Consider the following 26,593-nt stretch of genomic DNA (forward strand, 5'->3'; position numbering starts at 1 on the left):
CTCCGACTGTTTCTCAATAGGACCACAAAATAGTTCTTTACTCTATGAAATATAGACTGACGACAGAACGGTGTGCAACGTTGAATTCAATGGAAATGGTTCTGTACAGAACGACCAGTTGAGAGGCGTTGTGATTATGGTGAGGGCAGATCCCATACGGTGTGCTGCATGAGTTTTGACATTTCAGATGTTCACACCCATATGAATCAGGCCACACCTCACCATCCACACCAGAGCAAACATACCTGCACTTTCACCACGTGTCATTCAGTACAAACCGCACGGCAAATGTTGAAGCGAACTGAACGCGCCCCAGTTCTTCCTCTGTCCTTTACTTCTCAAAGCTCATTGGAGGAGGAAGTCCGAGGGAGGGGACCTTGGATCCTCTCCTCCAATGAGCTTTGAGAGGAATTGAGAACTTAACTACTGTAGTAATATCTTCAGACACAACCGTTTTGTTTTCAAAAGACAGAAATGGTGATGGCATCTTTTTGTAGCCACTAACTCCGCCATGGTACGTTGGCGAAAATGAATCGCCATTTTGGATAAATGCCGAAAATAAGGTCTGTGATAAACACAGGCTTAGGAGACCAAATACATTCTGTTTGATAATCATCAGCTAATGTCACTTCTTGAAGAATTAGTACATTTAAAAAAACAAAGCCTTCATTAAGGTCATGTTCACTACTATTCAGGACAAAATATTTAACATCTCTTAAGCCTGAGTTAACTCAGACTAAATGTTCTGCATTTATTCCAAAACCCCATTCATTTATCCATAGGGATGGCTGAACAAAAATAWAAATGCAACAATTTCAAAGAGTTACAGTTCATATAAGTCAATTMAAATATTCATTAGGCCCTAATCTATAGATTTCACGACTGGGCAGGGGTGCAGCCATAGGCCCACCCACTCAGAATTAGTTTTTCCCCATAAAAGCGCTTTATTACAGAGGGAAATACTCCTCAGCACCCCCGCTTCAGATAGATGATCCCGCAGGTGAAGAAGCCAGATGTGGAGGTCCTGGGCTGGCGTGGCTACACGTGGTCTGCGGGTATGAGGCCGGTTGGTCGTACTGCCAACTTCTCWAAAACGATGTTGGAGTTGCCTTATGGTAGAAAAATGAACATAAAATGCTCTGGTGGACATTCCTGCAGTCAATTGCACACACCCACAAAACTTGAGACATCTGTGGAATTGTGTTGTGTGACAAAACAACACATTTTAGAGTAGCCTTTTATTGTCCCTAGCACAAGGTGCACCTGTGTAATGATCGTGCTGTTTAATCAGCTTCTTGATATGCCTCATCTGTCAGGTGYATGGATTATCTTGGGAAAGGAGAAACGCTCACTAACAAGGGTAGGTAAACGTGTGTGCACAACATTTTAAAGAAATAAGCTTTTTGTGGTATGGAACATTTCTGGGATATTTTATTTCAGCTCATGAAACCAACACTTTACATGTTGTGTTTATATTTTTCAGTATAATTTCCAGGTTTTAGGACTACAAACTGGTGAGCTCTATGCAAGCTCAATCAATGATTACACTTTTAATCGTTACCATCTTTTCCACAGTGAGTCACTAGCTAAGTTTCCATCCAATTTCAGGAGTGGTGTTTCCACCAAACAGTCAGTCGCTGATGACCTACTTTTTTTGCACCGAATAAAAATGTAATGTTTCCATCACGTTTTTCAACTCCACCGATTTATCACAAAAACTGTTCCGTTAAATAGCAAATGTGCTTACTTTGGTTGAGGTAGTGGTGTAAAGTACTACTTAGGTCATTGTTTGTAGGAACCTGTACTTTATATTTATTTTAGAAAACTATTACTTTACTCCATACATTTACCCTGACAACCAAAAGTACTCGTAACATTTTGAATGCTTAGCAGGACAGGAAAATTGTCAAATTCACACACTTATCAAGAGAACAACCCTGGTCGTCCCTACTGCCTCAGATCTGGCGGACTCACAAACGTGTGTTCAATGGTATCTTGAGTATTGGAGTGTGCCCCTGGCTATCCAAGAAAACGCTGCCGTCTGGTTTGCCTAATATACTGTAAGGAATTTGATATGATTTATACTTTTAATTTTTTATTGGAAAGGAGCATCAAGATGAGCATGCACTGAAGATCATCATAACTGATTTAATCTGTAATAATAAACTCATGGTTTCCAGAGGCATAGTGGGACTCCAACGTTTCCTCGATATATTATACCAATATTTCCACCACCATTTCTTACCTAAATAATTTGACACAAAAAGAAAATTGTACCAAAACTACTCGTTTCCATCACAGCTGTCGTGATAWTTTTTTTTTTAATACGGTATGACTTTACTCGCATAAAAACTGTGGATGGAAATGTGGTTACTGTTCATCTTAACAGTATTGATGAAGACCACGARGAAGAACACTGTGCCAGCTGAAAAGACACACTGCAACCGTTTTTATCTCAATATCAAATCATTTCTGGTTAACAATGAAGTACCTTCATGTGATTATTTTCAATTAAAATGGTCAAAAAGAAACAAAAATACAGTGAGTTCCAAATGTATTGTGACAATGAATTRATTTTTGTCTCTGTACTCCCGCACMTTGTATTTAAAATTATAGAATGACTACGAGGTTAAAGTGCAGACTGTCAGCTTTAATTTGAGGGTATTTTCATCTGGGTGAACATTTAAAAGTTAAAATAACTTTTTACACATGGTCACCTAAAATGGAGGGGACAAAGTATTGGGACAAACTCACTTATACAATGCCGTCGGGCATTCAGACCACTTGACCTTTCCCAAAATTTGTTACATTAAACTTATCCTAAAATGGATTTCTCTTTTTAAAATTAATCAAATCTACACACAATACCCCATACTGACAATGCAAAAACAGGTTTAGAATTTTTGCTAATTTATATAAATAAAAAACATTCACAAAAGTATTCAGACACTTTACTCAGTACTTTGTTAGTACTTGATTACAGCATCGAGTCTTCTTGGGTATAACGCTACAAGCCTGGCACACCTGTATTTGGGGAGTTTCTCCCATTCTTCTCTGCACATCCTCAAGCTCTGTTCGGTTGAATGGGGAACGTTGCTGCACAGCTATTTTCAGATCTCTCCAAAGATGTTAGATCGGGTTCAAGTCTGGGCTCTGGCTGGGCCACTCAAGGACATTCAGAGACAAGTCCCGAAGCCATTTCTGCGTTGTCTTGGTTGTGTGCTTAGGGTCGTTGTCCTGTTGGAAGGTGAACCTTCACCCCAGTCTGAGGTCCTGAGCAGGTCTCTCTGTAATTTGCCTCGATCTTGACTAGTATCCCAGTCCCTGCTGCTGAAAAACATCCCCATAGCATGATGCTGCCACCACCATGCTTCACCGTAGGGATGGTGCCAGGGTTCCTCCAGACGTGACACTTGGCATTGAGGCCAAAAAGTTCAATCTTGGTTACATCAGACCAGAGAATATTGTTTCTCATGGTCAGAGTCTTTAGGTGCCTTTTGGCAAACTCCAAGCGGGCTGTCATGTGCCTTTTACTGAGGAGTGGCTTCCGTCTGGCCACTCTATCATAAAGGCCTGATTGGTGGAGTGCTGCAGAGATGGGAGACCCTTCCAGAATAACAACCATCTTCACAGAGGAACTCTAGAGCTCTTGTCAGATGTACCATCGGGTTCTTGGTCACCTCCCTGACCAAGGCCCTTCTCCCCCGATTGCTCAGTTTGGCCGGGCAGCCAGCTCTAGGAAGAGTCTTGGTGGTTCCAAACTTCTTCCATTTAAGAATGATGGAGGCCACTGTGTTCTTGGGGACCTTCAATGCTGCAGAAATGTTTTGGTATCCTTCCCCAGATCTGTGTCTCAACACGATCCTGTCTCAGAGGTCTACGGACAATTCCTTAGACCTCACGGCTTGGTTTTTGCTGTGACATGCACTGTCAACTGTGGGACCTTATATAGACAGGTGTGTACCTTTTAAATCATGCCCAATTAATTGTATTTGCCACAGGTGTACTCCAATCAAGTTGTAGAAACATCAAGGATGGTCAATGGAAACAGGATGCACCTGAGCTCAATTTTGAGTCTCTTAGCAAAAGGTCTGAATACGTATGTAATTTAGGTATTTCTGTTTTCTATTTTTAATAAATTAAAAACCTGTTTTCGCTTTGTCATTATGGGGTATTGTGATGTCATTATGGGGTATTGTGTGTCGATTGCTGAGGATTTTGTATTTATTTAATCCATTTTAGAATAAGGTTGTAAGGTAACAACGTGTGGAAAAAGTCAAGGGGTCAGAAAGCTTTCCTAAGGCCCTGTATGTGTATTAAAGTAGTCAGACTTAGTATCTGGTCCCATATTCCTGGCACACAAGTATTACATCAAGCTTGGGACTCTACAAACTTGTTGGATGRATTTGCTGTTTGTTTTGGTTGTGTTTCAGATGTTGTTCCCAATAGATATTAATGGTAAATAAAGTATTGTCATTTTTGAGTAACTTTTATTGTAAATAAGAATATGTTTCTAAACACTTCTACATTAATGTGGATGCTACCATAATTACAGATAGTACTGAATGAAATCGGGAATAATGAGTGAGAAAGTTAGACGCACAAAAATCATACCCCCAAGACATAGCCTCTTACCATTACAATAACAGAGGTTAGCATTTTGTGGGGGGTGTATGATATTTATGCCTAACTCATCATTCACAATTATCCATAATCAGGGTCACATCCATATTAATGTAGAAGTGCTTAGAAACACATTCTATTTTTATTTACAATAAAAGTGACAATACATTATTTACCTTTAATTTCTATTGGGCACAACATCTGAAACAACCAAAACAAACGCATCCAACACACTGTTCTCTGATGTTGTGAGAAATGTTGATGTCGAGTGAAGCTTTTCTCTAGTGTGTTTTACGCTGGTGGTTCTTTAGAGTAGAAGATGCGGTAAAACTCTTCCCACAGTCKGAGCAGCTATASGYTTTCTCCCCTGTATGTGTTCTCTGATGTTGTGCCATACTCCCCTTTTGCCTGAAACTTTTCCCACAGTCKGAGCAGCTATACGGTTTCTCCCCTGTATGTATTCTCTGGTGGTATAACAAACTCCCCTTTTGACTGAAATATTTCCCACAGTCCGAGCAGCTATACGGTTTCTCCCCTGTATGTATTCTCTGGTGGTATACCAAACTCCCCTTATGACTGAAGATCTTTCCACAGTCAGAACAGCTATGAGATTTCTCCCTTGTGTGTGTTCTCTGATGCTGTTTTAAGTTTGAATGTTGACTGAAACTCTTCCCACAGTCAGAGCAATGGTAGGACTTCTCTCCAGTGGAAGTGAGCTGATTCCTTGTTGCCAAAGAGGTCTTGCCACATTCAGTGCCATAAGTTTCCTCCTCTTCTTCTCCTTTGATTTTAACAGTCAGCTCCAGTGTCTGACTTTCATCCTCCATCTTGACTGACTCCATCTTTGGATCTGGCTTGCTTAGGTCACTATGGTTACAGTCAGGACCCAATTTCCCAGGCTGAGGACACTCCCACGTTTCCTCTTTCTTTTCCTCTTTCAGAACTCCAGAATAGTCTAGACAGAATATAAACAATAAGCATCACTGAAGAAGTCAGATTGATTTCCTGTTCACTCTCGTTCTGACTGACACCTTATTTGTTAATGCAAWTTTTTTATTATTAAACAACTAATTGACCGACATCGGATCAATTCATTTAATTCCATTTAGTTCTCTAGGAGAGAAATCATACGAAGCTGTAGAGTTGTAGTTTTCAATAGGCAAATATTCAAACCTAGTTCAGCGCAGAAAASTGGTGATTAACTACTATGAAAAGAAACAAGGTGCTCGACTCAACCTTTACATAAACTTAGATCAGGTGTTGAATCCTCGCATGTAATCCAAAAGATCAATGATAGGACAGAAACCATTTGTGCGTCTATAAAAATGTTTATTTAAGGTTATTCAGAGGGCTGTCCTATTTTTGTTCTTTGAATTAACTACAATGACCAGAATCCATTACACCTGTTCTTCCCGGCTCCACACACAGACCGCATGAGAGAGGAATGTACATGACACAGAGACGAGAGAGATTGATAGCTCGTGAGGTAGCTCTACCCAATTGATAGTTGAAGCAGACTTGAAAGTATGCCTTATCTACTTATTCTAGAACTACTAAAAGTGATTTAYTCAGACAGCTCTGCAGCATGGGCCGCTACTAGCTAGCCAACAAATAGTATGACTCAAGACAGGGGACAACGTCAGACGGGGAGAGACAGAGGACAACGCCAGACGGGGAGAGACAGAGGACAACGTCAGATGGGGAGCGACAGAGACAACGTTAGATGGTTGGCTGGCTGCTACTGTCTGAGAAGAGATGACTTAATGAAATAATAAAATTAAATAAAAAGTAATATACAACAGAAATATTTTACTGATGTAAAGTAATGTGCTAGGRAGTAATGGGAAGTCACTACCATCATGGGGCTCTTATTAATAGTTGTATTCTATGTTGTTAGAGACTATGGAATTTAAATTTTAAAAAAACTCTAAAATCATTTCAAAGTTATATTTTATTATGCAAAGAAAATTACAAATCAATTTAAATAGAAAACCGTGATAATKATTTTTTTAAACCGAAACCTCAAAAAGCGAAACGCATCGCTCGGTACTATTACAGATCCCAACAGGCCTAATACTGAATCTGATACWAATACTCACTTAGATACATAAAATGATCCACATCTTCTTCTTTGATATTCAGGTCCAGCGTCTGACTTTCATCCTCCAGCTTCGGATCTAGCGTGCTTTGGTCACTATGGTAACAGTCAGGACCATGCAGCACTGTAAAAAAAYAAAAAAAAYAAYGTTAACTTAACAAGTTAAAACTACCAAAGCTGGGCTCAAACTTGGGATGGGCGTGTGAAATAATTTCACTAGTCGAATATMATTTTTTATTTTATTCCTCTGCACAACGGGAGAGACAGTGCAGCTCTGCTGCAGGAGGGGGAAGCTGAGCCGGTGTGAGATAACAGGGGAGCGGACAGGAGGGAGAGAGAGATGCAGTAGCCAAGCCAGATCATCAAAGACTAGTTAGACTATCTAACTTACAGCAGCCACAATGTGTCAACGAGCACAGCTGATGTTGGGACAATGTAACCACAGCAGTCTGGAGGATCTTCATTCCAAGGACTGGCTAGAAAGAGGATCACCAGCTCACATCTGCCCCGACTGAGATTGTGCTGAACAAGAGATCTCTCAAACTCCCGACTTCAACTGTGTGATACCAGCTTATACGCACGGGGGTAGGTATTTCACTTCTAAAACGTTAAATGTTATGCAGTGAAAACACCCAAACATATCCAAATCAAACTTTAGTAACCACAATCTGGGCTTGTTACACAAATATCCACTTTGTCAGATCAGATTTCTTGAATGTGTGCCAATCCGGCGTCCTTTATCCCTCACGGCCTGTGTTCCATTTACCTTGTCATCGCATCTATTAGCTAGCGAGCTAACTAGACAGGTACATAATAAATGAAAATCAAATTGTAAATAAATGTTTAAGTTATTATAATAACACAACTGGCAAAAAAGCATACTTCCATTTCTTTGTACATTTATTGCTAGGTCACATTCCACCAAAATGTTTTTTTTCTTATTTTTCCCAGTGTTATTGGCTAGCTAATTATAGTAGAGAAGATCTGTCACAAAAATGAGCATGACAATGCATCATGTACAATGTCAAAAAAAAAATTGCAGGGTGACAGCGACAACTTTATTTGATCAACTTTGTTTTTACAGACAAATGACTGTGATATGAAATGATGAAAGATTGCTTGTGATCATGAACATCTTTACGGAGGGCGAGTGATGACAGCAACACACAAGCCAGGAACCGAGAGGCAAGTGCAGCAAGTTAGCTTGATGGCTGCATCTGTTGTATTTATCTTTAGCGGCTTTAGAAAGTCACGTGCCACTTCCTCTCTCTAGAAATGTCATTCGAGTGGGCGGGAYATAGCGCCAAGATACACCCTTMCCCAGAAGGCCAGCCCAGAGCAGCATAGGACCAACCCCCTTGTTTTTATTCAAAGTGAAAAAACAAGAAGAAGTGGGGCAGCATGGTGGTCGCCCACAACCTGAGGATTCCACCTTTAAATAAATTACGAATCACATGAAATAAATCATCTTTAGAAAGGTATTTTCAAAGCAACAAAATAACTAGGGCTTTACGATGATGGTGAAAACTTGAGTTAAGTGGGGTAAGACCTTCCTAGAAGTCACAGAGGGTGCACAGAGGGACTGAATTTGGGCATTTTAGCAAGGCTTTGTTCATAAAAAAAAAAAAAGATTGATAAAAGGTTCCATGTGGTCTATATGAAAGGGCAATTCATTTCATAAAACAGGCTTTTAAAGTTCAATATTGTTGCACAATGTCTACTTAAAATATCAAAGGGTTCGAATAGTAGAATACACAAAGTGTCATTTTGAAATTTGGTTGTGCATCAGCAGTTCTTTTGTTATGTCAGTCACTGACATTCACTCAARTAGACTGAGTATATTACTCGCTAATGTTCACTCCCTGGACGATAATGTAGACGAGCTCAAGGCGAGGATCTTCTTCCAGACAGARATCAGGGACTGTAACATACTCTGCTTCACGGAATCATGGCTCTCTGGATTTACTGTCCCCGTCAATACAGCCAGCTGGTACATTGTGCAGATAGGAATAAAGAACTCTCCGGGAAGAAGAATGGGGGAGGTGTAAGTTTCATGATTAACTACTCATGGTGTGATTGTGGTAACGTACAGGAAACTCAAGTCCTTTTGTTCASCCGACCTACCTCAACCAAATGCTGACAGTATTACCTCCCAAGAGAATTTTCGTCGGTTATCGTCACAGCCGTGTATATTCCACCTCAAGTCAATATGGCGGCAGGTAGCCTCGTGGTTAGAGCGTTGGGCCAGTAACCGAAAGGTTGCTAGATCGAATCCCCGAGCTGGCACGGTAAAAATCTGTCGTTCTGCCCCTGAACAAGGCAGTTAACCTACTGTTCCTAGGCCATCATTGTAAATAAGAATTGTTCTTAACTGACTTGCCTAGTTAAATAATATATATATATATATTTTTTTAAACAGTAACCTGTGTGTTTGCTTGTTTACGTCTCGGTCTCCTACCCTGTTCCCTTTAACTCTGCTCCTGTTCTCCAGGACATAGGGGTTTGTTATTGTGTATATTACATTTGTTGTATTTAATTACTATTATTTAATTCCAAGTCATCATCTCATCTCTATAAAGCTGCTGCCTATGATGTCTTGACAACAATTTCTTGAAAACAAGTAAATAAGGCATACTTTTAGGACTGCTGAAAACCAACTATCAATCACTTCGATAATGTATTTTCAGGTAGAGCAACAGCTGCTCTCAATCTCCTCACATCACGCACTTTGCACTCTTCTCTAGTCGTAGTATCAGTTATAAAAGACACAAACTGGACGAGTAGATGCGCAATGGATTATGGTCATTGTAGTCAACTACCATCCATGTTTTATGCACTAAACTATGTAGAATGTTGGCCTGTTGGAAACTACAACTCCCTACTACATTGTGAAGTTCAAGCTTGATCTTATTTATCTCTAAAGAAACTGTGCGATGTGCGCATTGAGCTCACAGAAAAAAAAACGGAACAAAATGGAATTAAAATAATTTAACCGACATCTGTCAATTAGTTGTTTAAAAAARGAAAAATAACTGACATTTTGGTTAATCGCTCAGCACTAATGCCTTACAATGTCAAAGCCTAAGTGTTAACATAACTGTGTACCTTCAGAACAGTCAGGAAGGACATCAACCTCTGTGTCTGGACTTGCCATGGTAACAGCACTGCCATTAGACTGTGCTTTACTGCATCTTGTCTTTGAGTTTCTAGGGGACAACAGTAGAGCTCAAGTGAGAATTAGCAACTGAATGAAAATGCATTTAAAATGGAAAACACAAAATGTAATGAATACAAACATACCTTSTCTGTTTGCCTTGGGGAAATATTGATGGAACAAAATCGGGGCTGTCYTAGTCCATAGAAGGTTCTCCTGGTTGGAAAGAAAAATGGTGATTAGTCAATGGACTGGCTAGCAAACTTATCTGACTTACTAGAAGGTTATTTTATCTTGGCTCGCTAAATTATGTCAAAATCATCCTTAAGTATCTCGAATTGATTGTGTATGCAATGTAGTTCATTCTAGAAGATTTGGATATGAAGCAACAAAAAAAATGATAATATCGGTACCATTGACCTGCGTTGGATCTGCCACAAAGATATTCACATTTGGAAACAGTGACATGGTAAACAAAACAAAATCATTTAATTGCTTGTCCTTTGCAGGGTATGGAAACCAATATGTAATTTTGTAATTTTTGTGAATTATTCCTTTAAAGCTAGAATCCTTAGTTGAATGATATGATTCTTTTTTTAAATGTTATTTTACTCCTTTTTTCTCCCCAATTTCGTGGTATCCAATTGGTAGTAGTCTCATCGCTGCAACAGACTCGGGAAAGGCGAAGGTCGAGAGCCATGCGTCCTCCGAAACACAACCCAACCAATTGTGCGTCGCCCCATGGACCTCCTGGTCGCGGCCGGCTGCGACAGAGCCTGGGCTCGAACCCAGAATCTCTGGTGGCACAGCTAGCACTGCGATGCAGTGTCTTCGACCACTGCGCCACCCGGGAGGCCACCCACTGATTCTTGAATGAGCTCATGAGCTTAGTTCAACTGTTGTACCACATCAGAACCCATCATATACTCCAATATTTTACTCCAATATTTGTAAACAACGTAAATGTAAAACACTTTATAGCCTCACTTTTGGGAAATCACCTAACCAGTCAGTCTATTGTGTGTATTGGACATTCATATTGCAATGTACAGCCTTACCMATGGATCTTTGGTCCATGAAATGMGGTATCAGCCTATCCCTATGGTGGTGTGGGGTGGATGGGGTTTATCCTGCCTGGTTGGCCCTGTCAGGGGGTATTGTCAGATGGGGCTACAGTGCCCCCRTGTSCCCAGTCCACCTGGTCGTGCAGCTGATCCAGTTTCTGRCTAGGGCTATGGAACCCTGACCTGTTCAATTGATTTATTTTATTTAACCTATATTTAAGTAAGTGTGTCCATGATTGAGTCTGAATGAAGAGATGGAGATAAAGCTGTCCAGTTTGAGTGTTTTTTGCCACTCATTCCAGTCGATAGCTGCAGCAAACTGAAAAGAGGAGCGAGCCAGGGATGTGGGTGCTTTGGGGAGCTTTAAGAGAACGTGACTGGCAGAACAGGTGTTGTATGTGGAGAATAAGGGCTGCAGTAGATAGGGGGGAGTGAGGCCTAAGAGGGTTTTATAAATAAGCATCAACCAGTGGGTCTTGCGACGGATATACAGAGATGACCAGTTTACAGAGGAGTATAGAGTGCAGTGATGTGTCCTATAAGGAGCATTGGTGGCAAATCTGATGGCCGAATGTTAAAGAACATCTAGCCGCTCGAGAGCACCCTTACCTGCCGATCTATAAATTACGTSTCCATAATCTAGCATGGGTAYGARGGTKATCTGAATCAGGGTTRGTTTGGCAGCWGGGGTGAAAGAGGAGCGATTACGATAGATGAAACCAAGTCTAGATTTAACCTTAGCCTGCAGATTTGATATGTGCTGAGAGAAAGACAGTGTACCATCTAGCCATACTCCCAAGTACTTGATTGATCAATTGGTTGAACATTTTAAAAACAGGCATATATATATATATATATATATATATACACATACATACATACACATACACATCCTATGTGTTTTAATCAAATCAACTACAGTTAAAGTATTCTGTGTCTCCCCTTAGGCCTGTTTATATGGACAACGTTGATGTTATTGATCTGTTGTCATTGTCAGCAGAGTAGGCTACCGTGTAATTTGTCATTTTAAGAAAAGATTCTGCTGATGTCTCCAGTCATACAAAGTGTAGTAGGAATTGTATGAAATGTGTTTTCCCGTGCAAAGAAAGAAGAAACACATCTGATATGGCCTATTGCCCAGGGCTCTGCGCTATACGCCACTCAGCCATGCATTGAACTGTCTTTTTTCAAAACAGTGATTCAGTTGTATTATAAACCTAAATTATGACTAGCCAATCTACTCAGCACATTCTGAATAGTAGGCTGTCTTACATAAGTCTCTGCAAATGTGATGATGCATGGAATGCTTTATGGGTTGGTTCAATTTCTCAAGTGTCCGATATATCTCAATATGTTCCATACACACAATAGACCTGAATAGTAAGTTGATTTCACACAGTTAAAATGGCACTCCGTTCTCCTTTTCACCTCATTTAGCACCMGATTACTTAACAAAAGGCATATCTCATTAAGTGGTCCAGGTAAGTCATGACATGGCACAAGTGAGGGGGGGGGACTTTCCTCTTTTGTTCTCTATTGACATCACAACTTCCCATCAAATCAACTCCTTGAATAACCAACTAGACAATGTCAGAGGAAAGCCCCCCAAAAATAGTCAAAGACTTCAGTAATCCAAGTCATAGACTGTTCTCTCTGCTACCGAACGGCAAGCAGTACCGGAGCACCAAGTCTAGGTCCAAAAGGCTCCTTAACAGCTTCAACCCCCAAACCATAAGACTGCTGAACAATTAATCTGATGGCCACCCGGTCTTTTTACATTGACACTCCCCCCCGCCCGCTTTACCCTTACCTACATGTACAAATTACCTCGACTAACCTGTACCCCCGCACATTGACTCAGTACCGGTACCCCCTGTATATAGCCTCCACATTGACTCAGTACCGGTACCCCCTGTATATAGCCTCGTTATTGTTATTTTAATGTGTTACTTTTTAATTTATTTCCTAAATATATGTTTTTTGAACTGCATTGTTGGTTAATGGCTTGTAAGGTCTGTTGTATTCCGTGGATGTTTTGATTTGATCCTGCAGTACCTGTGGCAATCCAGGAACAGGGTTGCCTACCCCTGCCCTACTCATTGAAGTTTGCAGTTCTGTCTAGAAAAACACTATTTTGCTCAAAGCATTAATTTACCCTTCAGTGTGTGTACTTTACTGTATTTATAAATTGGGATATTGCTTTTCAACAGGAAAASCTGGAGGTACTGAAGTCCCACYATAAGAAGCTACTACGCTAATATTTATGTATACTCTTCAAGAATTGTAATCTGTGGGTGTCACTGTGTAGGCTGATACCTATGGATCTTGGGTCCATGAAATGGGGTAAGGTTGTAACTTTTGCCCACAATGCAATTATATAGTCTAATACATTTCAGATTTTTTTTGTGTCAAATTAACTCATTGTCTGTTGATTTTTTTTTTTTTTTACATTCCAACCATGTGGGTCTATCTAGTCCAATTGTGTGATGATTCCTCAATTTGTATCAGTTTGCATAAATGTCAACAGGGTCATTTTATTTGAAAGGCGAACAGCCGATTCCACTATTGTTGCTCACGCTGTTCACGACACACATGTGAATTTCAGTGGTTAAGTACATTTCTCCAGCCCCATTCCCTAACTTTTTAGCTAAACAAAGGCGGGTATTGCGCTGTTATTTTTATTGATTCCGTGATTTTATCTTTAACTAGCAAACGTATTAGCATTTGCTAACTAGCCCAAGAATACTTACCAGAGATGAAATGAGCCCCACACAAACTATAATCACCCCTCAGACCATCAGGGCCCCAATCCACTCGTTTTATGGCTTGCAGCCACAACCGTCTTCTATTCTTTTGGAAGGGGTGAGATCCTCTTGGTATAGTGAAGAATCTCCATCCTTGACCACCTCGATTAGCACAATTCACCGCACAGCAGTTTCTCATTGTTGTTGCTAACTACAGTAGCTAGGAAGTATCAAAATATATATTATGGTATGTGCTTCGTTCGGTCGAGCTAGAGGTTTCGTGGTGGGACTCGTGATACCGGAGCGCCGATACTCCGATGAAGTTTTCAAAGCYCTAGCTACTGATTCGACCACTGGTATAAATTCAAGATTTGGACACTGCGTCCAAGATGTCCGACCGTTGTTTTCAAGGTAATCAGATGAAGAGGCGAAGCGAGAGGATTTACTCCGCCCAAAATGTGTCCACGTGAGTTAAGCCCTTTTTTGTATGGAGGTGTATGAGAGTTTGTCGAATTACGTGAGGCTTATTTGATTGACTAGAAGCGTCGTAATGTTTAGGCTATTACATTACACTCAGTGGCCAGGCCAGTTTATTTAGTACATCAACCTGTTCACGAAAATGGATCACTCCAACAGACGGCGAGTCTTCTTCAATGGTATTTTGGCGTTTGCACCATTTAGGGTACACCCGCCCTCTTCTGTGTGGGATGGAAACAGGAAAAACGGAACAAACTAACAAAAACGAACAAACTACCAACAAAAAATTAAGTAAACTAAATCAAACAAATGCTCTGTTAAAAACAAAACAGATCTGATCCCTACACAGTACCAAAAACCTTTCTGCCTCAGCCACAATAATGTCCAGTTTCTTTGACTTCTTTGAGACTTGAGTTTAGAACTGTGGCAATGAACACCACAAAATCCACCTCTTTAACACACATGGTATCTTTTGACTGGCAGCTAACATTTACTACAGGCACGACATCCATCCAATACCATATCTTTACTAGCGTCACTTGTTTTCTCAACACTTTTAATCACCTCCACATAGGAGATTCGATTGACCGCTCTTAAGTTTTTCCACCTCAATCTCCTTCACCTTTACAGGGCTCTTGGGGTCATAATCCCCACCACAATCAGCATCCACTTCCACCATCTCTGAGACTGTTGTTACACCTTTCTTCAGTATAATCCATCCGTCTGCACACACCTGAAACAATCAATCAATCAAATGTATTTATAAAGCTCTTTTTTTACATCAGCTGATGTCACAAAGTGTTATACAGAAACTCAGCCTAAAACCCCAAACAGCAAGCAATGCAGATGTAAAAACATGGCCAAATTCTTACTTTCTTTTACACTGCAGTGGTTTGGGGCCAAAAGCTCTTTCAGCGTATCTTAAATAACCAAGCTCCACATGCGTTGGTACTGTACATGCTCTTCATTAAAAAAACAGGACCGACCCAGCAGGTCAGACGCTGGGCACTAACCACACCAGGAAGTCTCTTTCGGTGTTCAACCTGAACCTCTGTCTAAGATGTCTCCTTTGATGGGTGCACTGCTCTGAAGTTCAACGCACAATACTTCTGTTGTCCGGATTCTTTTGAGGCCAACTGCAATCTTCCTCTGTTATTCAGAAAAACAATGAATAAAATAAGACCACTCCTGGTCACTCAGACTCCTTTTTTCCCCCAGCACATATATTCACAATTTGACACCTCAAACGAGTCTCCTACATATGTATCCTTATTCAACAAACGCATCCCAACATGAAACGATGAATTATCGTTCATACACGTATCCTCCACTCCAATTTTAGACCATTTCCTTTTTGTTCGATTTTATTTTTACACTAATGTTGTCCATTCAGAACATTCATCTTCACCAACTTTGCTCGACGCGCTGCTTGATTCCAACTCCGCKTCCACTTCCGCCATCTCTCAGAGAGTGAGGCATGTGGCCATGGCTTGRTATATAAAGTAGGCATCGAAGCATTACTGTTCGATTGAACGTTAGAATGAGCAAAACGAGTGCCATAAGACACTTTGAGCGTCGATGCCAGGTGCGACGGATCCATTATGTCTAGGGTTTACAGAGGATGGCGCGACAAACAAAAAACAGGAGAATAGCAAGAATCGTGTAAACTAACAGGCGGGCCACAAACAGTCAAATAATGGCGCAGTACAACAGTGGTGTGCAGAATGGCATCTCAGAACGCACAACTCATCAATCCTTGTCACGGATGGGCTATWGCAGCAGACAACGAAAATAAGGTTTGAGGTTAACAGGCTTAGGATGTTTAATGAGATATCAGTCAGTTAACATGACTTTGATTCATTACAAAGCATTTGTGATTTATGTGTTTGTTTTCATTACATAAATGCTTCAAAATTCACAAAAGTGACGTTAGCTGATGAAGATTATCTCATAGAACAAAACATATAAGATCTCCTAAGCCTGTTTTTACCACAGTCCTTATTTTCAGCATTAATCCAAAAACCCTAATAAAAAAAACAACATTGATTTCCCCATAGGCTTTGGCCAACAAGCCATGGCGGAGTAAGTTCCTACAAAAAGATGCCATTACTATTGCTCTCTATATGCAGTGTTTACCGTGAACGCCTCTCCCCCATGTAACCTACTTGCTGTGTGTATGTACTGACATGAAGGTGTAACTATTAGATGCGCACACACTACATGTTAATGTTTTTAAAGGTATGTKAATTGTAAAGGCTTTTGACTGTATTTTTTGTTATGTGTCGGACCCCATTAAGACTAGATGTCGCCATTGGCGTCTGCTAATTGTTGTCGGCTAATGGGGATCCTAATAAAATCAAAATGTGGTCTCCGCGAACGCGGAAACATTCCAGACAAATCGTGGCTTACAGTCTTCCTTTGAACAAAGATTCTATAGCCCCGTTTTTATTTAGGTCCTAACGTGCTTTTCCCTCACATTCTGGTTGTGACCACACTTTTAGATGGGTGTAGACAATCAAAAGACACATTGTGATCTGATTGTGGTGAGGACTTCCTGACCTCTTCCGGTGGTAGTCAGACACACATTGTACAATGTAGATGGATCTGGAATGGATCAGTGAAACCCTTAAATCATCCTTATCCCACCCACTAAAATCATCGATTGACAGGTGGAAACATTGATTTATGGCATCAATAAAAAATAAATCAAACAAATCGTMGCTTGCAGTCTTCCTTGGAACATAGATTGTATGATGTAATTTGTGGTGTGAACTACTCCTTCAAATTGTTTGCYGCCACCGGCCAGTGCAGAGTGTCTTTTGTTGCCCTCTGCCGATACTAGGTGTACCCCATCCCTCATAGATTAGAGAAACTCAAGATAGGTCTACAATATGGCTGCCTCCCCTAAGAACATTGATTAATGCTAACACAAAGCTTATTTCTTCAGTTAAAAACACATTTTGTAATGTTGTCTTTTTTTTTTTAAATGTACGTTTCCTAAAAATACAATAGTTATTATATATGAAATATAATTCCCGTTTATACCTGGTTCTAACATGTGTCCTTTGTACTGATTATACCTGGTTCTAACATGCATCCTTTGTACTCATCTTGTCCACATTCTGATTGCGCCCACATAGACGAAAAAAATACTCATTGTGATCTTCCTGACCACCTCTAGTCAGGGACCCATTGTGTCTGGATATTTTATAAGTCTCCCACTGTTGCCGCCTGTTGTAGACCCCCCCCCCCTCAGCTCCCAGCTGTGCCCTGGACACCATATGTGAATTGATTGCCCCCCATCTATCTTCAGAGCTGGTTCTGTTAGGTGACCTAAACTGGGATATGCTTAACACCCTGGAAGTCCTACAATCTAAACTAGATGCCCTCAATCTCACACAAATTATCAAGGAACCCACCAGGTACAACCCTAAATCTGTAAACATGGGCACCCTTATAGATATTATCCTGACCAACTTGCCCTCCAAATACACCTCTGCTGTTTTCAATCAGGATCTCAGCGATCACTGCCTCATTGCCTGCATCCGTTATGTGTCCGCGGTCAAACGACCACCCCTCATCACTGTCAAACGCTCCCTAAAACACTTCTGCGAGTAGGCCTTCCGACCTGGCCCGGGTATCCTGGAAGGATATTGACTTCATCCCCTCAGTAGAGGATGCCTTGTTGTTCTTTAAAAGTAATTTCCTCACCATCTTAAATAAGCATGCCCCTTTCAAAAAATGTAGAACTAAGAACAGATATAGCCCTTGGTTCACTCCAGACCTGACTGCCCTCGACCAGCACAAAATCATCCTGTGGCAGACTGCACTAGCATCGAATAGTCCCCGCGATATGCAACTTTTCAGGGAAGTCAGGAACCAATACACACAGTCAATCAGGAAAGCAAAGGCTAGCTTTTTCAAACAAATATGCATCTCCTGTAGCTCTAACTCCAAAACTTTTGGGACACTGTAAAGTCCATGGAGAATAAGAGCACCTCCTCCCAGCTGCCCACTGCACTGAGGCTAGGAAACACTGTCACCACCGATAAATCCGCGATAATCGAGAATTTCAATAAGCATTTCTCTACGGCTGGCCATGCTTTCCTCCTGGCTACCCCAACCCCGGCCAACAGCTCCGCACCCCCCGAAGCTACTTGCCCAAGCCTCCCCAGCTTCTCCTTCACCCAAATCCAGATAGCAGATGTTCTGAAAGAGCTGCAAAACCTGGACCCGTACAAATCAGCTGGGCAAGACAATCTGGACCCTCTCTTTCTAAAATTATCCGCCGCCATTGTTGCAACCCCTATTACTAGCCTGTTCAACCTTTCTTTCGTATCGTCTGAGATTCCTAAAGATTGGAAAGCTGCCGCGGTCATCCCCCTCTTCAAAGGGGGTGACACACTAGACCAAAACTGTTATAGACCTATATCCATCCTGCCCTGCCTTTCTAAAGTCTTTAACTTTTAGAAAGTTAACAAACAGATCACTGACCATTTCAAATGCCACCGTACCTTCTCCACTGTGCAATCCGGTTTCCGAGCTGGTCACGGGTGCACCTCAGCGACGCTCAATGTACTAAACGATATCATAACCGCCATCGATAAAAGACAGTACTGTGCAGCCGTCTTCATCGACCTGTCCAAGGCTTTCGACTCTGTCAATCACTGTATTCTTATCGGCAGACTCAACAGCCTTGGTTTGTCAAATGACTGCCTCGGCTGGTTCACCAACTACTTCCCAGATAGAGTTCAGTGAGTCAAATCAAAGGGCTTGTTGTCCAGACRTCTGGCAGMCTCTATGAGGGTACCACAGGGTTCAATTCTCGGGCCGAGTCTTTTRTCTGTYTAGATCAACGATGTCGCTCTTGCTGCGGGTGATTCCTTGATCCACCTCTACGCAAATGACACCATTCTGTATACATCCGACCCTTCTTTGGACACTGTGTTAACAAACCTCCAAACGAGCTTCAATGCCATACAACACTCCTTCCGTGGCTTCCGACGGCTCTTAAACGCTAGTAAAACTAAATGCATGCTCATCAACCGATCGCTGTGGATGGGTATAGAGTCAGTGTGGATAGTCTGTGGGACAGGGACAGCAGTAGTTGTTAGCCATTTAACCGTTAACAGTCTTATGGCCAGGCGATAGAAGCTGTTTAGGAGTCTGTTGGTCTGAGCCTTGATGCAGCGGTACCACCTGCCGGACGGGAGCCTGGAGAACCTACTATGACTCGGGTGGCTGGAGTCTTTGGCAATTTTTCTGGATTTTCTCAGACACCGCCTGGTATGTACGTCCTGGATGGCACAGACCTAATTTCATTTGGAAGTCATCTGACCACTGAGGTTTAATGAAGTTSCTGAGGTCTCGTATTGGCATTTCTGGGGAAACATCATAAGCCTATGTACAATGTAACAATGTAGCAATGGTTTATTGAAATACTATGAAAGTAGAACATTAATAAGGGCAATGGAATGTGTAACCCAAACTTGTCATATCGTGGGATGATGATGATGGTGATGATGYTGATTATGGTGGCACCAATAAAGATGATTGTGCTCATTCGGTTCAGTTTGTCATTCAATTAAAACATGGAAAATAATTAGTAGGCTCCATATAGGCAACGCTACCAAAATATCAGACTGTAAATACATTTAAACTCAGCCTTGTGTTTGATAAAAGTAAAACAAGTCACAATCTACTTGGTCAGTTAAAAAAATAATCGGTTATTGCTCCTCCCCCTCATCTCTATCTGCCCCACTCCCCCCCTCCCGGAAAGCCTCAGATAGACTATGCGAGCCAGCTACTATTCACACATAAACCCCCGCCGGAAAATGTCACCCCTTTGAGTGTAGCGAGATAGATAGACGAAAAACAAAAGAGTATTATGCGTTTATTTATCACTTTTGTTTTACTCCCTTTTGTTCCCTGTTTTTCACTTTAAATGGTCAAACATTTCAACTTTTATACACTTGTCTGTACACAGTTCTGCACAGATGGATGAATGCCCCTAACCTATTATAGGGGAATTGTCTGTTTTTTTCACCCAGCAAAACAAAGCATCTAAAACAATTATCTTACTAATATTCTTCCGAGGGACGCTTACTCCGGTGACGTGTAGACTCGGCTCAAGCTCTCTCGGCGGTTGCTTACTGTTCAAGATCACAGTTCGAGTAAAAATGTAAAGCGCTTAGTCAGCTTCATGCTGGAGCTGAGCTGATGTGCCTGAAACAAGGAAAGAAAGAACGAAGTGGATCAATGACCGGCTGATATATTCTTATCTATTCCCTATTTCCATGATCATTTCCAAGTTTGATTTTTAAGCTAGTAGGTGGTGGATATACGTGGATACATTTGATGCGTAATTGCTGGGATACTGGAGAAGTGACATCTCCGTGAGCTCCCTCTCCCTTTCCTGTATTGTGTTAGTCTGGTTTTGACATTATGTTGGGTACTCATGATTTCCAGACAGCGTAGATCTACTCAGTACGGTATGAATTACTCGTATGTTAATTCCAGAATCATTACTATTGAACTATGCTGGTGTAGCTTTGGCGGGAAGCAGAAGAAACGTTAATGAGAAATGTCGTCCTTCTTGCCCTTGCGTGTAAAGTTTCTATTATTATAAATACTAGTACGTGCTATTACTTGGGACCAGAGTCAGTCGATATTTCCCTAACTTATCTTGTCATAGTGTTTGCAATATAATCAATCCGCAATGTATGTGACATTCTTTCGTCAGACGACCTTAGAGTGCTGGCTAGAATCTTAAAAGTGAGTTGTACCTTATGGGGTGCACATTCTCTAACAATGTCAGTGAGGTAAATATTAATCTTTGTACAGAGTCTTTAATCAGGAAGTAAAAGACCGGGCTTTATGAATTAATGTTTATAGGTACACAATGATACTTAATTAAACACATGGTAATTACTAATAATCTTAGTCTCTCAAACATGAACTGAATCGCCAAGTACTCCTGGACCAGCTAGATCTAATGTCTCTTTATATAAGTAGCACTCGGATCGCTAGCAGTGGACTATAATGTGTCTTTCACATAGGTCTATGTTAGGACATGTAACTAGTATAGCACCAGGTAAGTTTACGATGGTAGTATTTCTAAGGTGAATTGTCGTCAACAGTATAGTATAACATTACATTTAGTAGCAGCAACCGTGGTACCTGGCGTTGGAGAGTGGTTCGTAATGGTGGTAGTAACATCATGCTTTTGCATAGTTTGTTATAATTGACAGACCAGCTATTTGGTGGAGTTTGGGCCCGGCGCTGTTCCATTGCAAGACGGTGGTGCAGTGTGTTGAAAGTAGAGTCCAGTGTTGTGTGTGTTGGGGTGTTAGTATAAGGAGTGTGAGTGAGTGGGGAGCAGTGTGTGTGTTTGGGCGTGTTAGTGAAGGATGTGTAGTGTGGTCAGAGGTCCAGTGTGTTGGTGTGGTTGGGTGTGTCAGTTGGTAAGGATGTGGTGGTGGGTAAGAGTTCCAGTGTGGGTGTGTGTTGGGTGGGTCGTGTAGTTGGTGGTAGATCAGAGTGTGTGTGTGGGGTGTCAGATTAGTGAGTTGGGTAGAGTCCAGTGTGGTGTGTGGTCGTGGGTGTCAGTGTAGTGTGTAGGTAGTGTTGGTCAGTGTAGATTTGTGTTGGTAGAGTCCAGTGTGTATGCATATTCAAGTGCAGAGAGTTTAGCCAAAAAAAGGGTAAAGTGCAGGAAGCCCATTATCACTATTTAAAAGTCTTATTTAGCTGTTTTATGGCTTGGGGGTAGAAGCTGTTTAGGGTCCTGCTGGTTCTAGACATGGTACCGCCRGCRGTGCGGTAGCAGAGGGAACAGTCTGCCTGTGTAGGCTGATGTGCTCTCTGTTAACTGGAGTTGCATGGCAACTGGTCCAGGAACACAAGGAKAGCAAAGGACAATGCCCAAGGATTAGTCACCCCCCCTCCCTCTGAGGGGCCAAAATGTATCTCTCTGTTACAGTATCCAGAGAACGGACTATTGTGATAGAATAAGGCTATAGTATCCATGTTTAGTATATGTTTCTATCTGAGACTTGGTCACTGAGGATAACTCTGATGCTATCTATATGGATGGATGATCTCCGTGGTAACTTGTACTTGTACAAGGTGAACTCTGAATTCTGACATTTTGTGACGTTTTTCTGTTCGTTTTGGACTTTGATGCTGTGACACCCTGTGGAGATTGTGGCTTGGTAGGTATCGTTTAATTGGTCAATGGTGGATGATTTTGGGGTGAAAGGTTACACCTTCAGATGTTATCAATGGAAAGGAAATGCCTTTGTTCTCTCTTATCCTGTATCCAGTCCATGGAGGAAGGTTTTATGTTCTCTCTTATCCTGTATCCAGTCCATGGAGGAAGGTTTTATGTTCTCTCTCTTATCCTGTATCCAGTCCATGGAGGAAGGTTTTATGTTCTCTCTCTTATCCTGTATCCAGTCCATGGAGGAAGGTTTTATGTTCTCTCTTATCCTGTATCCAGTCCATGGAGGAAGGTTTTATGTTCTCTCTTATCCTGTATCCAGTTAGGTTTTATGATCAATTCTAATTTCCTAGGCTTCTAGGCATTTCTTTGTGCATGCTTTTTTCTTGTAAGTTAACTTTAGGATCTATATGTCTAGAAGTATGCTTTGTGATGCTTGTAACTTAAGTTTTATGTGTTGTATGTGAATCCATTCATTGTACAATGTTAATTAAATATGCCTTTGATTTGGCCCTGTGTTTTTAGGTTATTGTCCTGCTAAAAGGGGAATTCATTTCCCAGTGTCTAGTGGATAGCAGACTGAACCAGGTTTTCCTCTAGGATTTTACCCGTGCTTAGCTCCATTCCATTTCTTTTTTTATCCTGAAAACATTCCCAGTCCCTAACGATTACAAGCATACCCATAACATGATGTACTGTAGCCACCACTATGCTTGAAAATATGGAGAGTGGTACTCAGTAATGTGTTTTATTGGATTTACCTCAAACATTTTACTTTGTATTCAAGACAATAAAGTTAATTGTTTAGCAATWATTTTTTCTGTATTACTTTAGTGCGTTCTTGCAAACATGATGCGTGTTTTGGAATATTTTTATTCTGTACCTGCTTCCTTCTTTTCACTCTGTCAATTAGGTTAGTATTGTGGAGTACAATGTTGTTGATCCATCCTCAATTTTCTCCTATCACAGCCATTAAACTCTGTAACTGTTTTAAAGTCGCCATTGGCCTCATGGTGAAATCTATGAGCGGTTTCCTTCCTCTCCGGCAACTGAGTTAGGAAGGACTCCTGTATCTTTGTAGTGACTGTGTGTATTGATACATCATCCAAAGTGTAATTAATAACTTCACCATGCTCAGAGGGATAGTCAATCTCTGCTTTAAAAATAAAAAAATACCCATCTACCAATTGGTGTCCTTTGCAAGGCATTGGAAAACCTCCATGGTCTTTGTAGTTTAATCTGTTTGAAAGTCACTGCTCGACTGAGGGACCTTACAATTATCTGTATGTCTGGGTTACAGAGATGTGGTAGTCATTCAAAAATCATGTTAAACACTATTACTGCACACAGAGTGAGTCCATGCAACTTATTATGTGACTTGTTAAGCACATTTTCACTCTTGAACTTATGTAGGATTGGCATAACAAAGAGGTTGAATACTTATTGACTCCAGACATTACAGATTTGAATTTTGAATTAATTTGCAACATTTTCTAAAAACATTATTCCACTTTGACATTATGGAGTATTGTGTGTAGACCAGTGACAAAGAAATCTTKATTTGAATAAATTCAGGCTGAGGTCAAGGTCAAGGGGTGTGAATACTTTCTGAACGCACATTTAGTCAGATTATTTTCCATATAAATGAGCTTTTCTCACTTTGTTGCTTTGTATGCTGTGTCAAAATGTATTTCTGGAGAAAAGTTTTACTTCCCACTGGACACTGGTTGAATCAACATCATTTCAACGTCATTTCAATGAATTGAAGTTGAACCAACGTGGAATGGATGTTGAATTGATGTCTGTGACAATAACAGTGGCGTGCCGTGGGCCTGGGGCCTGGGCCTTCAGTGAGGTACTACACAGTCCCACCCGAATTAATCCACCTCTTATTACCATCATTATGATGCCATGGCTCTAGACACTATACATTTAGACAGAAACGCAGTATAACCAGGCGTTGCGTCACCTTGAAATTGACAAATTGACATTTTTGGGTAAACAGTGTTTACCCAAAAACATGACACAATCAATGAGTCTTTTCAATATTTCCCTTCACCTTTTCATTGTGCAGCTCCGTTGCCCTGCGAGCTTGTTAGTTGAGCTGTAGATCCACTCCGGTGTCCCCAAAAGTTTTCAAAAGCACCATTGCTTGTAAGTGCCCAGCRGTACTTTGGTGTCTCGTTGCTGCCTTGGTTAGACAACTCAAGTTTGCAAAGCCAGTGTGGCTCCAAACACCGAATCGATCACTTGCAAATAATAGGCATTCCCAGCAGTACAGTTTGCAGTGCTTCTCGGAGCCTGTGAGCCATTGATAGCGCTCGTAGTTGGAACCCCTTTCCCGCCTGTGACAGGCTTTGTGGCGTCGGGCGACCTCTCCTTACAATGTCTAACTTTTCTTGAAAAGTTCGTCTTGAGAATGGCGTTATAATTATATCCTCGACCAAATCGATATCTTCTCCTCCTTCCGCCATTGTGGGTTGAAAAAAAACAGCTTAGTAGTACGTGAATTAATTCGTTTATCAAATTCAGTTTCCTAGATCTGCATAGACCTGCCCATAGGACCTGCCTCTCAATATTGGTAATCCAATCAAAAGACCTGCACGCACTACGCCTGCTAGCAGGCTCCTGTGTAACACTGGAGCCAGCCAGCAGGCGTACAATAGCCAACTCTAAAGCTGATTGGTTGACACTAAATTTTCATTTCCATTCACTWTAAGCTACAAYCGCCCGCACTGTTGATTCTGAAGGCCTGAGGGCAGATTTTAGACCCCTGGCAACACATGATGGCTGAATATGATTGGATAAAAGATCTAACATAAAGACCAGCCCTCCAAATCTCAACCTGGGGCTGGAAGCAGTGCAACCAAGAGGAAAGCTATGAAATGAAGAGTATAACTCTTACTCTGGGGAATAATTTAATAKATATTTGTGGGAAAATATATTTWAAAAAATATATATATTCTGATGATGTTTAGGCCAGCAGAGAAGGCCTTGCTGGCCCTGACGGCCCACCACTGGACAATAAGGATTGTGATGATGATGAAATGTGTTTCGATTTTGTTTTCCTTCTAAATGAGATGCTACCCTTTTAAAGGTAATAGGTTGATGATTGGCATATATTCCAACATTTGTGTAATTTAAGGTTCAATAAATGAAAAGATGACATCATACATTGTATGTATATTTTTGATGATGTTAAATGAACCTGAATCTGAACTGAACAGAACTTGCCAACCTGCCAAGGAACCACAACCACATGGGGTTTATACAGTATGGCCACAGCAATCATTCAGACAGTAGAAAGCCCCTTCTTTCTGGAATCCCTTGTCAGGGTGGCACACACACATCTGCTGTGACCGCTTTATATAATCAGGCATACCGATAAAGTGTCCATCCCAGAGAATTCAATGTTAATTTCTCTACCATAACCTACCTCCAATGTCTTTTTAGAGAATTTGGCGGTACGTCCAACCGGCCTCACAGCTGCAGACCACGTGTAACCACGGCAGCACGGGACCTCCTCATCTGGCTTCTTCACCTGCAGGATTGTCTGAGACCAGCCACCCGGACAGCTGATGAATATGTAGAGTATTTCTGTTTGTAATAAAGCCCTTTTGTGTGGGTAAAACTCATTCTGATTGGCTGGGCCTGGCACCCCAGTGGGTGGGGCTTGCTSCCAAGTATTTGGGCCTATGCCCTCCCAGGCCCATCCATGGCTGCACCCCTGCCCAAATCAATTGACTGATTTCCTTATATGAACTGTAAGTCAGTCAAATTGTTGAAATTATTGCGTTTATATTTTTGTTCACTATATAAACAAACTATTATGTTATAATAAGTCTTGTTAACTGGCCTCTCCTTCGCACAGACAGGACTAGCCATAGTCCCATTTTACTTAAAAGCCCAGTGCAGTCAAAAACGTGATTTTCCTGTCTTTTATATATATTTCCACACTATGAGGTTGGAATAATACTGTGAAATTGGTGAAAATACCATTTTAGTGTCAGAGCCATTTGAAAAGGCTGCCTGAAATTTCAGCCTGTTTTGGTGGGACGGCGTTTTGTCCTGGCTGGTGACGTCACTCCCTACTCAGACCACTCCCAGACAGTCCMAGCAAAATTCTTGCTTGATAAATTTCTCTTTGCTAAGAAGCTATTTTTCTTTCTTGTTGACCATTTTTTATTTCAAACAATCACAGTAAGATACTTA

The 26,593-nt window shown here is 41.2% G+C and overlaps 1 pseudogene; it reads right to left on the reverse strand.

Annotated features, from left to right (window-relative positions):
• Positions 1 to 2,078: 2,078 nt before the first annotated feature.
• LOC111964448 (zinc finger protein 135-like) lies at positions 2,079 to 14,315 on the reverse strand (annotated as a pseudogene).
• Positions 14,316 to 26,593: the final 12,278 nt, after the last annotated feature.

The sequence above is a fragment of the Salvelinus sp. IW2-2015 genome, linkage group LG5, assembly GCF_002910315.2.
Source record: "Salvelinus sp. IW2-2015 linkage group LG5, ASM291031v2, whole genome shotgun sequence".
NCBI classification, from domain to species: domain Eukaryota; kingdom Metazoa; phylum Chordata; class Actinopteri; order Salmoniformes; family Salmonidae; genus Salvelinus; species Salvelinus sp. IW2-2015.